The 14,504-nt window shown below is 37.5% G+C and overlaps 1 protein-coding gene across 9 annotated transcripts in view; it reads right to left on the bottom strand.

The window, feature by feature from the left end:
• cdh23 (cadherin-related 23) overlaps positions 1-13,049 on the bottom strand; it is a 186,107-nt gene extending 173,058 nt beyond the window's left edge. For 3 of the 9 annotated variants that reach the window (XM_044373471.1, XM_044373472.1, XM_044373466.1), the window contains exons 1-4: positions 12,933-13,048; positions 11,859-11,921; positions 11,611-11,772; positions 3,590-3,651 (exon numbers count right to left, since the gene is read on the bottom strand). The gene's annotated coding sequence lies outside the window, so the exon portion shown is untranslated. Of the gene's footprint in view, positions 1-1,065; positions 1,125-3,589; positions 3,652-11,610; positions 11,773-11,858; positions 11,922-12,932 lie in introns of those variants that run through there. The other 6 variants (XM_044373475.1, XM_044373474.1, XM_044373476.1 and 3 more) reach the window with 4 other exon arrangements.
• Positions 13,050-14,504: the final 1,455 nt, after the last annotated feature.

The raw sequence follows: 14,504 nt of genomic DNA on the forward strand, positions 1-14,504 counted from the left end.
CTGTGACAGACTGGAGACAGAACAATTACTGAGCCTTTTCTCTATTACCTATGAAGTCATTTCAATTTCAACTGGATCTTCCTCAAGACCAAAAATAACTGCAAGGAACACACACACACACACACACACATATAAATATATATATATAAATCCTTCTGTCTTCAGCTCTAATTGTCATGAATATTCATTTGCTACCTCATAGGCGGTTGCTGCTCTCCACTGGTCTGGTGTCATATATTGCATTACTGGTGAACATATAAAAAAGTCATAGTGTCCCACAGCATTTTCAGATTTTTCTAATTACAGACTTATTATATTTTAATGCTCATGTAAAAGTTCTGTTAAACTTTGAAGCCTTTTGCAGAGTCAGGCAGCAGTGTCCAAAAGCAGTGCATCTGCCCTCAGCAAGGAAAAAAATGAGTTACTGGCTGAGAAGTATGAGCACTCAGGTAAAATTAATTTCTACGAAATAACACTGCGTTGCGTCGCTGCCGCGTTCAAGTGACACATGAATAAATAAGTGGTCACCGAGGCGCTTCCCAGCAGGCACCTCTGGAGTCGCCAGGGCTACCTGAGATAACACTGTACACCTGACACCTCTGCGCATGCATGCACACTACCTCACATTTACTGACTGCTTAATTACTAAAATAACATGTGATGAAACAGTAGCAACAGTTGGAGTGGACCACTACAAAAAATAACATAACTTGAATAAAGTGATCGCTTTAATATTGCCCGTGATCTAACCGGTCCTCCCATTTTACTGATATTTGACTCATCAGAACATTATTTTGAATGATCAATTAACTATTTCTTAAACTCTGCTATGCGGCGCAAATTCAAAAGACAAAGCATAACCATACGCCAAACTAAAAGAACTATTAGCGCGCGTAAAAGTCGTGAATTACGCATAACTATTATGGGTAGGAAATGTTACACTACATAATGGAAAAAAAAAAAATCTTTTATGTGAAAACATCTCTGCCGCAGTCACCCCTCTAACACTCCTCCGTGTCTATCAACTCATAGCAGGATGATCATATCATTATCATATTGTCCTACCTTCCTCGTCCGTGTCCGTCGCTGGCTGGGCGCCTTTAGATTCGATTGCCTGTCCTGCTGTGATGCGTTACCAAGTATCTGCTACCCCCTCTCTCTCCCTCCCTCCCTTTTCCCCTCTCTCTCTACAGTATCTCTCCCTTTGGTTTTACTCTATCACCACCAACGCCCTGGTCATTACAAATTTCACTTCCCAATGTTCAAAGTTACCACTGCAAAACCCACCAAGTACAACGAAAACCTTCACTTGTGTGGAGCTCCTACATATTGTCCCGTATTATGTACCCACTCCCCTTAAACCAGGGTTACACTCCAGCAGTTCCAGCACTTGCAGGTGCAGCCCCACAGGTAAGCCTTCTGATTCTGTTTTTTTTTTTTTTTCAGTTAAAATAAACCCCAAACACACACAACTCTCTTCGTGCATGCAATCTAAAATTATCTCCATAATTTTCATTTGATGAGGATTGAATTTATTAATGCCTTTTTAGATAGAACACTACATAAGGCATGGCCCTAGTACATTTATATAAGTAAAGAATGTAAAATAATTACCCTTAGATGTGTTGACAAATCATTTGCAAGCTTCACGGAAGAGGGTTGAATTCACTGAGATTAGAGAAATCTATTTATGAGCCTCCAAAATAAGCTTATGAGCTAATATATTGCACAGATTAAATTTGAAATCCATTATTTAACCACAGAGGTCGTGGATCTGATGAGCATTTGCCAGTATGATAGCCCCACCCAGTGTATTAAACAAGAATTACAGACAAAAGCCAAGCAAAGACTACAACATCCATCTCAGACAACTTTTTCATATCACATTTAGGGAAATTACTGTCTACTCTAATTTACATGAATTTAACTTCTAAGTACATCGTTTATCATTTCAACATGCTGGATAATATAGACACTTAATTAAACATAAATGAAACTGACAAACTGACAAACTGAGAGGATAGAGACAACAAGTTGTTACTATAGTGGAGAAGGTGATGAACACCACTACAGTCAAGAAAGTACAAACAAAGAACAGGTGCTCCAGCTGGCCCTCAGCTGAGGTTTTTGTGACTGCAATGCATAGCTTTGGTAATATGAGATTTTGTGATGTCATGTCAGCACACCACACTATCAGTGTGATTATTATTCAGCTGACTAAGCACTTAATTGAGTAAAATTTTAAAAACAAAAAAATTTAACAAACGCAATGGTGATCCATTAATATGTGTATATTTTATTACACATCTCCATATGATAAGTGGTTGTGTGTGCATGCACTAAGAGCATTCATCTGAATCTTATATTTCCTGAAGATGCAGAAGTAGAAGAGGACACCTGAATGGTGTGGACCCCCTGGCTTTTTAAAAAATACCACTAAGATACTAAGCAAACTGTTTCTTCTTCAGTGAACTCACTTTTTGCAGCATGGCAAAGCTGATTGGATTCCTTTTTTGTCCTCCTGATATCGCCTGTCCTCTGTTTTCATTCACACATACAGTACATATCAAAAATGTGTCTTCCTGTGGCAGCTGGCAGAAATGCACCTCCTCCTCTCATGAGCTCTAGGAACACAATGGTGTGAAGTACAATATGCTTGCTCCTGCAACCCTACAACTAAATATATTCCTCCGACTTCATCAAATACAGTTATGCCTGGATGGCTGCCATCCAAGTGAAATTTGGTTCTGATTTATATAAAGCAAGGGCAGTGATATCCTTGCTTGTTCCTTCATTTTTCTCCCACCTAGCAAGAGTATAAATCACTTCCCTCCAGTATGAAGTGTATCCCACAATTCAGATGCTGCAACAGGTACATTAACCCTTCCAACAAGTGTAAGTTGACATTTTAGGTTATAAATCTTCAGATTTTATTGTCTGGTTATTTACACTGCTGTACTGTAGAGAGCTAGAATAAATAATAAATGCCCTGAGTTTATCCATCTCCCCGACCCTCAGAAACTGCCCTATCTATGTGGTGAGAAAAGTCAATGTGCAGTAATAGCTGAAAAATATGTTAAATCTTGTCATACTCTGAGAGAAATAAGCTCTGTAGTACATGTTTCTATGTGATTACATCTGTAAAAAAATGACTTTTATTATACCGTATTTAATATTATTGTTGATATTTGAATATTATTGTATATTTATTACTAATCATCTGTCAATGTTTAGAATTTTCTGTACTGCTTTGGCAATATAGGTTTCTGATCTGTCATGCCACTAAAGCTTATTTGTATTTGAATTTAAAAGACAGGCCCCAAGCATTTTTATTGTTTTAACTAGGTCTAGGTTAACTAGAAAGTTTGTTATAGAAGACTTTCTTTTGGTTGCGCAGGCTGCTCAGTTTGCTGAGGACCAGATGCCTCACTTCTTGTAAGAAACAAATTTCAGACATCAAGGAATGCACCTCTGTAGTAGAACATGGGAGTAGACATGTTGTCAAATGCAAGCCAGTTTGGACAACTACAATATGACAATCTTCAATTTCCTTTTGTTAACAGGCTAAAAAAAAAGAAATCTTACTTACAATGACTGCTGTTCCTCGGGGGACTTTTTTTCTTCAAGGATGCAGGTTGTGCAGCTAAAAGCCTAAAAGCACAAACAAAAATGTGTCATGGCTACAGACCTGGTTTTCAGAAAGTCTCTGCACTACTTTGTTACACTTTGTTCTTCAAGTTCGCTATTGTCAGAAAATTTGGTAACTTTTAGTGATCTCAAATTGATTGTCAAGTAAACCTTTCCTGGGCCTTCTTACCAGCCTCCTTTGATGATGATTCAAAGTGATATTTTGCTGCTCTCTGGTGGATATTTTGCTCAACTGCAGTTTAGGAGTGTTACACACTGAGGTGCTTCTCAAATGAAGTTATTTTGTTTTAGAAAGGGGTCACAAAGGCATTAAGTATACAGCAGTGGTAAACAGGATTTGATTTCATAACTTTCTTTCTGTAGGTCCTAGTGCTCTCCACACATATTTGAATAACTTGTGGAATTCATAATTTAATAAGCCGCATTTTGACTGCAGGAACTTTCCCCAGGGACTTTTTGAAGAATTCCTCTTCCACTGGAGGTGGAAATGTAGGTGGAGGAGGGTCCCCACTGGGGGTGGGTGGGGGAGTGGGGGGAGGGGGCACCCTCTTCAACATATACATCAATGAACTGATGCTCCTGTCTCCAACCAAAGAAGGGCTACAACAGCACCTTGATCTTCTGCACCAGTTCTCCTAGTCCTGGGGGCATTGACAGTGAATCTAACCCAGACAAAAAATATGATATTCCAAAAAAGATCCAGCCTCCAAAACCACAAATATAAATTCTTTCTAGATACCATTGCTCTTCAGCCTAAACATCAGCACCACAGGTAACTTCACCAAAGCTGTGAACGAACTGAGAGACAAGGCAAGAAGGGCTTTTTACACCGTCATAAGGAACATCAAATTGGACATCCCAATTCAAATCTGACTTAAAATATTGGACTCCATTATAGAAACTATTTCCCTTTATGGTTGCAAGGTCTGGGCTCCACTTGCCAGCCAAGATTTTACAAAATGTCCAACAGAAAACTCCAAATAATGCATGCAGAGCAGAATTAGGACAATACCTACTGATTATAAAAACTCAAAAGAGACAATTAAAATATTATAATCACCTAAAGAAAGTGACCCTAACACACTCCATAACAAAGAGCTCACATACAGAGAGACCCTACAGTGAAGCCCTCTCTGCCAGCTGGTTCTGGAACTCCCAGATAGTAAAAAAAAAATTAGAAGAAAGAAAAAGAAAAGTATTTGACACATTGGAAAGAATCAACAAAAAACTTCACCATGTACAGACTCAGTGAGCACAGTCCCACTGTGGAGAGAGGCCGCCACAGGTAGACGTGTGGTCTGTACTAAAAAGAAAGTTCAACGTACCCAGGATATCTTTTCGTTAGCTGGTTTCAAGCATTGAACATTGGCCGTCCAGATAATCAGTACTATAAAGCTGGCTATCAACCAGTTCTGTCAAGTCTGGGTTTTCCAGCTACGAGCACGTTCATGTGAAAGAGGCGAGGTTGTTAATTACAAATGACATCATCAGAACCGTGAGTGACATACTACATATGATATGAGATGAACCAATGATACAAATTACCTGCAGGAAACTTCTGTTTTAGGAACAGTAAAAAGTCATATTCAACCAAATGAAAACAAGCCTGTAATCATACAACAGAATAAGAAGATGTAGAAACACTAGAAATAATTTCCACATATTAAAAATAGGCTATGGCTTAAAATACATGTAGGAATTATTCTATATGACTTAAGAATAGAGTGAGTATTTTTTGCTATTAAGTTGGCTGATGAAAAGAAACTTACAAGTAACGCCAGACTGTTTCTACTGCCAAAGCAAAGAGTGGAGAAGTAGTAGTAGTGGAATGACTGATGAGGTCTATCTGACCCAAATGTTGCATTTATAATCATGGGAGCCAATTAACAGTGTGTGGATTATTTTTCTAATAAGATTAGATAACACAGACTTTTGTTTTTATTTCTAGTTATCATCACACAGTTGTCTCATGTTATTCTGAGCTGCAGTGATGGGATCAGAGTGTAAAATCATCCACACTGTCAGCTATCACTCCAGGGATAAAATCAACTTTGCACAATTAAAATACAGCTAAAATCATCATTATGTGTTAAAGTGTTGTAAACGATCTCTCCGTTTGTTAGAAGCTTTGTTTTCCAGAGTGGAAAAAGAAAGCCTGGAACAATAAAATGTTTCTACTGACCTATAAAATACATTTTGTTCTTTTTTACTTGTCACTGTATTATAAACTCAGGACTTTTGTGCATGTCGGGATCCTGTAGGAATGATTACTCTTTTTTCCAGTGATCTGATTGGTAAGTGGTCAGGCTGTTGACAGGTTGTGATCGAATCCTCTGAAGTTAAGCTGCTCCAGAGCAGGTTGGCTGTTGAGTATAAGTTACCATGGTGATGTATCCTGGTAAGAAGTGAACCATCATCGTAACCCTGATAACCCAGAGTTAAACCTGAAGTTACCTTGCTAACCCCAAATCCTGCTTCATAGTACAGGCCTCTGGCTTCCCAGAGAAGACATCCACTGCACACAGCAGGAGGTGGAAACCGAGCTGCACTTTTTAACCACCTGTCAACTATACTAAGACATCAGAGACATATACTACCCACAGATTGCAACTACCCAAAAAGATTTTGAAAACATGGCTAATAAAAAACTTCCATATCTGCTGGGCGAAATACAGCGATGTGCAAACACAGCAGCAAGATTTGTGAGCTGTTGTGACTGGAAAAGGGCGTCCAATGTAATACAACCACCATGAAGATTGTCAATCACCTGTGTACTCCTGCACCAACGATTTACACTGTTTCTGTACATAGACATACTTACTTTACATACATACAGAAGAAATATCTTTAAATACATTAATTTAAAAAAAATGTTGCAGCGTTTATATAGTTCTCTGTTGTTTGTATTTATATTTTTTAACTGCAAGTCTACATTTTTCTATTTTTATTTTATTTACTTATTTCTATGTATACTGTATATTTCTAACAACAAAATCACAAGTGTTCTGTTTATATACATTTTTTGGTTGTTTTTATTTCACACCTGCTTTGGCAATGTAAACATCTGTTTCTCATGCTAATAAAGCTGCTTTGAATTGAAATTGAAAATGAATCCACTCCCCCCATTCACATTAATACTTATGTTCCTTGAGAAGGAGTTGTAGTTGCAGTCATTTTCAACACAAGGCTAATAATCAACACTAGACCTAAACTTAATTATAACTCATTCGAAAGTCTTGTTCTTTGTCTTTCATACCGAACCTGGAAAACATCACAGCCAATTCTATTTGTTATAGTGTATCTGAACTTTATCTTTATCTGAATTCTCAGGATTTTTATCAAACTTAGTCCTTGGTACAGATAAAGTAATTATAGTGGGTGACCTGAATATTCATGTGGATGTTGATAATGATAACCTTGGCACTGCCTTTGTCTCATTATTACTCAATTGGCTTCTCTCAGAGAGTAAATAAACCAACTCACTGTCTTAACCACACCCTCGACCATGTTCTGACATATGGCATCGAAAATGAACATTTAATAGTCTTTCCACAAAATCCTATTTTATCAGACCATTACTTAATAACTTCTGAATTCCTATTACTGGACTACATGCCATTAGGCAAAAAGGTCTTCTCTAGATGTCTATTTGATAGTGCTGTAGCTAAATTTAAGGAAGCAATTCCTTCCATCAGCATTGAATTCAATGCCTTGTCTCAATACAACAGAGGACTCTTATGCTAACTTTAGTCCCTCCCAAATTGATCATCTTGTTCATGGTGCCACAGGGTCACTGTGAATGACACTCAACTCTTTAAAAAAGAAGATAGTAAAACAAAAGAGGTTAGCTCCATGGTATAACTCTCAAACCTGCATATTAAAGCAAAAGAATCTCACTTAGTCTGGCAAGATAGTCTTAAAACATACATGAAGGCTCTCTGTAATGCCAGAGCAACCTATTACTCATCATTAATAGAAGAGAATAAAAACAGCCCTAGGTTCCTTTTCAGCACTTTGGCCAGGCTGACAAAGAGTCATAACTCTATTGATCCATGTACTCCTATAGATCTCAGTAGTAACAACTTCATGAGTTTCTTTGATGATAAAGTTCTAACTATCAGATCTTTAAGATCATTGAGAAAGCAGTCTCCAATCAGTTGTATAACTTCCTACATATCAATAGTATATTTGAGGATTTTCAGTCAGGATTTAGAGCGCACTGTAACACAGACACAGCACTGGCGAAAGTTACAAATGACCTCCTAATTGCATTGGACAAAGGACTTAAGTCTGCACTTGTCTTGTTTGATCTTAGTGCTGCATTGAAACCATTGACAATCACGTCCTATTACAGAGACTGGAACATTTAATTGGCATTAAAGGAACTGCATTAAGCTGGTTTAAGTCCTATTTATCAGATCGATTTTAGTTTGTACATGTTAACAATGAAGCTTCCATGCACGCAAAAGTTAGACATGGCGTTCCACAAGGTTCTGTGCTTGGACCAATACTATTCACCTTATATATGCTTCCTTTAGGTAATATTATTAGGAAACACTCCATAAATTTTCATTGTTATGCAAATGACATCCAGTTATATTTATCAATGAAGCCAGATCAAACCAATCAGTTAACTAAACTCCAAGCATGCCTTAAGGACATAAAGATCTGGAGGACCTGCAATTTCCTGCTGCTAAACTCAGACAAAACTTAAGTTATTGTGCTAGGCCCTAAGCAACTCAGAAATACATTATCTAATGAGAGCTCCTCTCTTCTCCTCCCCCTCTCCATCTGTATGCATTCATGTACCATTAATGCATGTTACTAACTTGGCTTGTCCCCTCGAGTTTTTGTGCTTTCTCATCTTGCAGGTTTCTATGGATCATGGTTGCAGACTGCTTGGTTATGGATTGCGGGCTTCGTGGCTGTGGACCCCATGCTGCTGTGGTCCTGCTTGACACCCATGTCTGCTATTAATATTATTAGTTATATTTCTATGATTATCATTGTTGTTGTTGTGCTTTTCTGTGTGTCTCTCTCCCCTCTCTCCCTCCTTATTTCTCTCTCAACCCAACCGGTCAAGGCAGATGGCCACCCACCTAGAGCGCAGTTCTGCTTGATGTTTCTTCCTGTTACAGGGGTGTTTTTCCTTGCCACTGTCGCCAACTGCTTGCTCATGGGGAAATGTTTAGTCTCTGTAAATTAAAGAGTACGGTCTAGACCTGCTCTATGTGAAAAGTGTCCTGAGATAACTTCTGTTGTGATTTGGCACTATAATTAAAATTGACTAGACTTAACGTCAACAGATGATTTACTGTTGAAACAGACGCTCTTAGTTTCAGTTTCATTTTCCTTCTCTGCATTTCTCCTTTTCATTCACTCATTACATCTAACTCATGCAGCAGTAAATATACAGAACAAAAGGACAAATCTGTGTTGTTTTTTTCCTCATGTGTGAATGCTGCGTTTCAACTGCCACCGTCATTTTTGTCTCTAAAATTTGCATGATCTACCTGGTTCCTCAGATGCAGTGGAAATGCAAACAGGACTGCACTACAGAGACTTTTTAAGTTCCAAATTTAGTTGCTGAGATTAATTCCTCTGGTTCCAAAGTACCTGGAACTTTTGGTCAAAACGGGGCTATATTGCTGATAAGAGAGTTGCAATTTCAGTCAGTATTAAGTGCAACACCATTCATTTTCTCCTACACAAATCTCCAGTCATGGCAGGAAATGTATAGGTTGAACAATAATGAAGGTGGTGTTCCACTATAAATACTAGCAAGCAAACATGCACAATAGCAGGGCTCTGGAAGTGCAGCCATCATTAATATTATTAATTACACCTTTGCTTTCCCTGCTATCACATGTCAAACTGTCTGCAGTGAAAAAAGGTCCATCCATATAAATAAAAACCCCACAGATACCCTGTTAGTAACATAGATACATAGACTTACTAATTCTTCACTGTATTTAAAAAAGTTTCATTCCTCTTCATTAGCAGTGACATAGGTAGTAAACTATCTCCACATAAAAGCAACATAATCTGTTAAATGTTTTAAATTAGCTAACCTAGCATAACAATTGTACCAATGCCCCTGTGTTGCCTGCCAATGTTTTATAATTTCACCAAAACTTCAATATAACTAATGCTGGTTACGTAAATGTTGTATAGCTAAAAAAACATCAACACAACAACAAAAACAACAACAACAACAAAAAAAAAACAGTTGTTAACACACAACTTACCCTATTAAAAAGTACAAGCTGCTGGTATGAATATTGGAGTACCCAAAGCTAGCAGCTGAGCTGAAGTGATAAATGTAACCTAGCTAGGTATCACTTACTTAGCTTACTATTTTGTTTCATACTCAGGTGTTTGTTTTTTCGCCAACCTGCCAACACATTTTGATAAATATTATTATATATTATTACATACCATTACATATTATTATAGTTGTTTGCCAAATTCTTGTGAGAGTGTGAATGTCCCGAATAACTGCTATAACCCTTGAAAATCACCAATCAATAAACCTATTTTGACATTTTGACTTGTCATAACAAAAAAAGCAAAGGAGTAATTAATAACATTAATGGTGGTTGTGACTAATTTAGGTATCCCAGCCATGCCAGTGAGTCAACATACAAAGTAAGCCATGACTTGCTAATGTGATTAGAAAGCAATCATTATAAATGTTATGAATTAGCTACACCTATGGGTTTTGCTTTAAAACTAGTTTCTTTTTTTATCAGTTTATCAGCATGCCATGTCAAAATGTCTGCTGTTGAAAAGGCCTTTTGCAACAGACCTTCACAACAGACATTTTGACATGTCAAAACAGGAAAAGCACAGGTTCAAATAATAACATTAATGATGACTTAATCCCATTTATTTTTTCCAAATTCATGGTAGCCTATAGGGTATGATGGTGTGCTTTTGCTGCTATGACATGTCAAAATGTCTGCTATGAAAAAGGTCTTCTATGCAACTTAAATTACATGTATATACTTCTCTGAGTGACCATGCAAAATTAATGGTATTCCTTATAGATCCCTAGAGCAAGAAGATAAATTTAAGTGGCCACAGCGGTCATGAGTCTGACTCATTTCAAATCGAACAATTGTGGTAAAATGTGTCTACATTTCAGTATTATCTCAAACTGAAAGTAATGTTTATGTAAATATTGGCAACATGATGTTTTTGGTAATATGTGTTATGCTTGTTTATCTCAACACTTGTATTTTGGATAAACAGTGCTCATTTGAGAGTCCAGGAAGGAACTGGTTCCCATGCCTGCAATTCTTTTTTATGACACTGAATGATTGTGCCAGAAACAACACTGCCACTTGGCAGTAGCCACACAAACCATGATAGTGAAGATTTGTACTAAATACTGGTGTACATGACTCTACTGTATCTGGGGGATTATAATGAGGTATTTTGACTGGAAGGAAGATTATATTATGACAACATTTTTCATATCTGTATAAACTAATAATCCTTTCCGATTCTGACGTCTTCAGCTTTTTGAGACAGACATCCGTTCACAAATGTTATTTGGACTGTGCCAATTCCTTTGTATGATATATTGCGCCCCCTTTAAATTGATTAGTTTTCTCTTTAAAGATTACAGGACTTGACTAGACTAGACATACAAAAATGGCTCATCATTTTTCATATTGCATAAATGCAAATAGTTGTCCCCTGAAACTCGTTCTGACATCAAGCTGTTGCATCTTTACACACCAAGTCAGAGAGGTTCTTCTGTGTTTTGAGCAATGTGGTAGTTTGCTAATGACTTCCCAGCTGTCATCTGGAAGAAGCTGGTGCCAAAATGGGCAGCAGGGTGAAGAAAGCTCAGCCTATTACACTGGCACTGCCACGGCAGCTTCCCTTGGCAGTCATGAATACCTAGACAATTGCTGGCCTAGGTTAATGTGCACCCCTATTAGTGATGGTTACCTAACACCTTTGGAAGGACTCATCACTGGACCATGCCAAGTAGCACAGGGGTTCCAATATCACTCCCAGTGTCCCATCATTCTCTTTTGCTGAAGGCGTGTCTTCTGTCCGTTCCACATAGCTGCTCGTGCACATTGCTGCTGTGCCCTGTTCAGGCAACTGCTATGGATGGAATGAAAGGTTATTGGTGAGGGACCATTAAAGTATTTGTGATCACAAGAGATGATATGTAGGATGAAAAAAAGTACCTGTATTTCTGTGTTAAGAGAGAAAAGTCTCGAGTTATCGTTCAATCATACACCAAATGGGCCCTGAGGGATCAAATGATGAAAAGGGGAAGAAACACAGAATGTGTTAAATGAGTGTGAGTATGAGTATTGATTTCAACATGATTGTGTCAGCCAAAAAATATATACGTGTGGTAGTGCTGCACCCATGAATCAAACTGCACTCAGGATGAACACATTTTAAGAAAAGGGAGGATGGTTTTATTCTGAAAGAATAAATGAAAACAAATAGTGATTTGGCTGGTCTTCAGGGGCTTTACTGATATTCTCTGGGTGTAACTGCCAATTGATCTGTCTTAGAATAATGTACAATATATGGAAACAATCATAGTATTGTATCAAAATCACAGTATCCCAAAATAATTATACATTCTCTAAATAATTTCATTTCAAATTCCAATAAACATAAAATAGGCTTATATAATACAGTATCAGGAATAATTAATTCTAATATATTAAAATGTATTAAAACTCATTCTCTGATCTACAATTCTTATGACAAGGCGGTATATTTTTTTTTTTATAGAAAACAATAAATGAACCCAAAAATTACAATAGATTCAATGGTATGTATTGCAAATTAAACTCTTTTCTATAGGTTTACTACCCACTAAAATCATCCATGCTGTGCTAAATACAATGCATTTTATCTGTATTTGCAACGTAGTTTGGTTGTTATGGCAACAAGTGACAACTAACATTAGCATGTATTAGGTAGATTAGCTTAATCGTCAGAACAACAATAACCCATAAAATTACAATTCTGCATATTTAAACAAAATCAACAACTAGCAACAGTCATAGTCCTTACAACCTTAGCTAATGTCTTGTCACAGGTTAGATGATCAAAATTAGAAAAATAACTTCAATAGCTTCAATCACTGAGGAGCTACGTTAGCATTAGTAACAGTCGCGTCCACTATGCAATTACCCTCAAACAATGTAATAAAGCACAATACAAACTAAATAAACTACTTCACTATTAAGGGTATACTACTAATAAAATATGAAGGTACTTAGGTGACATTTACCCACCTGAAAGAAAAGATGAAAGCGAACAGTGATTTGGCTAGTCTTCAGTAGCTTCACCGATGTTCTCTGGCTGTAACTGCCAACAGAAGAACGCAGCGCGAGCCCACAGCTTCTATACCCACAGCTGTTCTCGTGCCTTTTACTCTAATCAGAAATGAGAGCTCAATGTGGATTATGGTCATTTATTTGTTTAAAATAAAAACCACGAGATAGCATACTGTATAGGTAATATAATAATAGCAGAATATATTTCTTATTGGAGGTACCTAACTGTTTCTCAATGGCAGATGGAGAAATAATTTGCCATTATTTCTAATTTGATTCTAAGTTGTCTTTAAATGTTTTCTCACTTAAAATGTTTAGATTCTTATCCATTATGCAATACCATTAGGGAGATGTCTGATCGGTCCCAAATGTATTCTGCAGCATGACAATGACCCCAAACATACAGCCAGAGTCATAAAGAACTATCGTCATTAACAAGAACAACAAGGAGTCCTGCAACAGATGGTATGGCCCCCACAGAGATCTGATCTCAACATCATCATTAAGTTAGTCTGGGATTACATGAAGACACAGAAGCAACTGAGACAACTATATCCACAGAGTAAATATACGATTTGGTGCTGTTTTAAAGGCAAAGCATGGTCACACCAAATATGGATTTCATTTAGGTTTTTCTTCTGTCTACTGCACCTTGTATGAAATAAACTTATAAATAAAAACAAGTGAAAACATCCTCATATTACTTTTAGTGACTACAACTTTTGCACAGTACTGTAAATCTAGAGAGTGTACAGAGTAATGTTTTTGTAGAGAGGAGTTGAAGCAAGGATAACTGTCAGTGGAGCCAGTGGAGTGGGAGGAAGAGAAACAAGCTGCCTCTGGGTTTCACAGTCAGTGACTGGGCAGACTGGGATTGCACAGTGGGACTGAGCTGGAAAGCTTGATATATCAAAGACAGCTTCAGCAATGAACCATGAGAATGACCCTTGCAGTCCCCTCAGACACACAATGACACATGGAGGTGTGTCACAGTGTGAGACTGGGGAGACTGGGTTTTTACAAATGTACACTAAACTTCTTTGTGCTATTTTAATGCAAAGTTTCACAGATCTAGAAAGTAACTGTCACATTTCACTCATTCATTTAGTCAGCCTGTCACTATCTGACTAAGAAATACCTTATACAACACTGAGTTGCTTCAATTATACATCCTTGTATTAGCCTACAATTTGCATCTCTAGTTATGCTAAAGTATGTGAGCAGCATTTAGATATTGGACAAGGATTTAACCAAAGGCGAATAAAATCAAAGCACTCTTTAATGTGCAAAATCCAAAAGCCTCCTTTGCCATGACAACCTCACGTGTTAGCAAAGCTGCCTTAATGATGAAACATATCTCAAACAGGCTTACCTCTGACTCTAATTATTGACTTTCTGGCAGGAAGTTTTGAAATACTGCTGCTGGATGGTAAGGCGGAGATGCACAAATGTATCTTCTAAAGTTTTATTGTCAAAGGATATTGGATGAATCTGGATCAGAGTATGCACACCTCTGCTTGTTTGCCATAT

This window comes from Thunnus albacares, chromosome 14 (genome assembly GCF_914725855.1).
Source record: "Thunnus albacares chromosome 14, fThuAlb1.1, whole genome shotgun sequence".
Lineage (NCBI taxonomy): Eukaryota > Metazoa > Chordata > Actinopteri > Scombriformes > Scombridae > Thunnus > Thunnus albacares.